Consider the following 3,718-nt stretch of genomic DNA (forward strand, 5'->3'; position numbering starts at 1 on the left):
AGCACGACCCCGTGGTGGGCAATAGAAGCTTCTACAACTTTGTCTTTTCTGCAGACACTTAGGCACGCCCTCGTGCTCACTGAGCACGGGGCGTGTTCAACCTTCTATCTTCTTGATTTTGCTTGGGAAGATGCTGTCGAGAGGTCGAGCATGCTACGTTTGTTCCTTTTCTTGTATTTGTGTTAGATTTAGGTGCCTTTTGCTTCTTTTGTTCATTTGAGCTCATTTAATCCTGAAAATACAAAAGAAAGACAAAAACACACTTTTTCCAACATTAGTACTAAAAAGGGTTAGTTTTATGCCACTGATGTAATTTATATGTTGCATTTTGTGCACATCAAATACCCCCACACATTAATCTTTGCTTGTCCTCAAGCAAAACTCTTTATAATATGGCTTTACACTCCCAAATGGAATGGGTAGAAGAGAAAGTTTTTAGGCTTGTAATAGAGTGTCGGGATTTCCAAGATTCTTTATTAAGTTTTATTTTTATTTATTTACAATCCTATTTATATATTTTAAGTCCTTTTTACACGTTAGTCAAGTTTTAAATTTATAAAACACGATATTTTACTAACACCAAACACACATATGGGCAAGTGCACCTATCGTGAGCGTAGTATAGTGTTGGCAAGATACCGAGGTCGTCCAAGGACACAAGAGCTTTAATACCGGTATATCCTCAACGTCTAATCAAATCAAAAGTTTAGAAAAAGATTTTAAACTAGAAAAATAAAAACTAACTAAAATGCTGAAAAATAAAATAAAAATAAAAACCGATAGACAAGATGAATCACTTAGCTCCGACTCATGTATAGTGTAACCTTTGATTATTTCCGCACTTTTGCACTTTTTAAGAGATTATCTTAGTTATTGTAGTAGGCCCCTCTTTTGAATGTGACGTTACCCTCAACCCAGTAGTTTGAGTCAGCAAGGATACAATCCTAAAGGGTCGGATTATTGAAAGATAATTAATTAAGTTATTAATGCATATTGTGGTAGGCCTCTCTTTTGAAGGTGACGTTACCCTCGGCTAAGTAGTCTGAGTCAGTAGGGATACAATCCTAAGTAGCCGGGCTAAAATATTAATAGTAGTTTAACTTATGAGGGGATCAAAGAGTTTGGACCCCCGCCAACCAATACCGGTGGGTATTGAAGGAGGTCCAACTAAATTTGACCTAGGTCCTTTGCGGGATCTATACACTGAACAATGGCAAGACTCTTACCAAACCGTTCCCTTAACCCCCTACCAGGTAGCCAACATACCTCCATATAGACCGTGGAGATATGAATGGTGAAAATCTTTTATTTTATATAGACAGTAAAATAATGCCAAGACACCACGGACAAACGATAAGGAAGAATCACCTTCAACATAAGAAACTAGTTATTAAATTCATTAATACATAACTAAGTAAAAAGTGCGAAAAGATTAAGAATAAAAATTATTACACTAGATACTTGTCTTCACCAAGTAATGTAAGAGACTTAGGCAAACATGGCCTTTGATTGTCAAGAACTCTTACGATCAATCTTGGATCCCGAGACGACTCACACACTCTATGATGGACAACAGATGATGGTGGTGGATGATGGTGTTGTGATGGTGGTGGGTGGTTGGTGAAGTGTGAGAGAGGTGGTGTGCCAAGGGATGAGTTGCAAGTGATCCAAGCACCCCTATTTATAGGCTGAACAGAAGCTCGGGCACGTCCCCATGTCCGTTGGGCACGGCCCCGTGTCCATCCTTCTCTCTTTCTTTATTAATTGCAGTTTGTCTGCATTAGTTGACCACACCCCCGTGTCCGCTGAGCACGACCCCGTGTGCAGAAGCATATCTGTACTATCAAGATTTGCCTGGATTCTGCGAATCTTATAGTTGACCACGGCCCCGTGTCCGCTGAGCACGGCCCCGTGGTGGGTGATAGAAGTTTCTACAACTTTGTCTTTTCTGCTGACAATTGGGCACGCCCCCGTGCACAGTCTGTCTTCTTGATTTTGCTTGGGAAGATGCTATCAGGGGGTCGGGCATGCCACGTTTGTTCTTTTTCTTGTATTTGTGTTAGATTTTGGTGCCTTTTTGCTTCTTTTGTTCATTTGAGCTCATTTAATCCTGAAAATACAAAAGAAAGACAAAAACACACTTTTTCCAACATTAGTACTAAAAAATGGTTAGTTTTATGCCACAATTGATGTAATTTATATGTTGCATTTTGTGCACATCAAATACCCCCACACTTGAATCTTTGCTTGTCCTCAAGCAAAACTCCTTATAATGTGGCTTTACACTCCCAAATGGAATGGGTAGAAGAGAAGGTTTTTGGGCTTGTCATAGAGTGTCGGGATTTCCAAGATTCTTTATTAAGTTTTATTTTCATTTATTTAAAATCCTATTCGTCATGATTTATTAAAAACGTTTCATAAGATAAATCACTTATTAGGGCATAACATGCCTTTTTAAAATTTCATTTATATACAAGTTCACATACCTTACGGGGGATCACTAAACACTCGACCGAAGATGTATTTTTAGTGAATCACTCGAGAGCGGCATGGAACTTACTCCTACCATAGGCTTGCAAAGCAATCAATCCTCCTCCTTTTTAACTATATACCTTTGTAAATATCAAAAGGACTTTTTGGGTGAAGGGTTAGGCTTAAGCTAAAGGTGGGTGGTTGAGTTAGTTGTTTGTAAAAGGGCTAAAAGCGTAAAAAGCGTCGGTTTTTGTAAGACTCGATATTTTTCAAAACTTTTTTATTTTGATGAAGTGTTTCCTTCAAACAAAGTTATTTTTGATAAACTTGTTTGTTTATTTCTTTGACTTCATCATTCATTTTTTTTTGAATCAAGTCATACTGAAAACCGAGCTTTGTTACTAAAATAAAGGGTTTAAAATGAAAAGGGGTTTAGGTGGGTAAAGGGTGTTTGGTTTGGGTTATGAAATGAAAAAGGTTTAGGCTCAAAGGGGTTAACTAGGGGGATTTTGGGTAGGTGGTAAAAAAAAGAAAAATAATGGTGTAGAAATAAAAAGGGTTAGTCCTAATGCCTCCATCATTTACTTACTCGGGTTTAAGTTGGTAAGGACAGGGAATGTATCGTCGTGGCAAGTTCTAGAGTTGTAAGAACCAAGAGGCTATTCATACAAGAAACGAAAAATGAGCATTTAGTTTAAAGATATGTATTTGTATGCTCAATAAAGGCTCAAAACTCACTTTTGTGGGAATGGGTTTTTATGTGATCAAATATATAACCAAATTTTAACTAAGCTTGTCATGTCGTTTCATAATTTTCTTATGTTGGTTCTTTTTATCACGACGCTATCGGTTGTAAATTTGTAAAAATATAACATTTTTAGAATTTTGAAATTCCCAAGTTAAACCTAGACAAGTAAAAAAAAGTGAAAAATTTTTTTTGAAAAAAAATTTGGGATGATTAGCGGTTCCAATAGAGTTTTGTGTAAGGCTTGTTAATTAGGACTTGCAAGATTCAAGGTTTTAGCATCCCCCACACTTAAATTACACATTTTCCTCAATGTGTCCCAAAAATAAGTTTTTAGGTTGATTGAAAGTGTAAAAAGGTGTGAAAAGCAAAATTTTCTGTTATAGGCATCTGGACACGGCCCCGTGGTGTCCGGGCACGGCCCCGTGTTCAAGTGCCAGTAAAAAAAGTTTGTAAAAAGAAAAAGAAGCCTGGACACGGGGGCGTGTTTAGTGAGCACGC

This window comes from Helianthus annuus, chromosome 16 (genome assembly GCF_002127325.2).
Source record: "Helianthus annuus cultivar XRQ/B chromosome 16, HanXRQr2.0-SUNRISE, whole genome shotgun sequence".
In the NCBI taxonomy this organism is placed as follows: domain Eukaryota; kingdom Viridiplantae; phylum Streptophyta; class Magnoliopsida; order Asterales; family Asteraceae; genus Helianthus; species Helianthus annuus.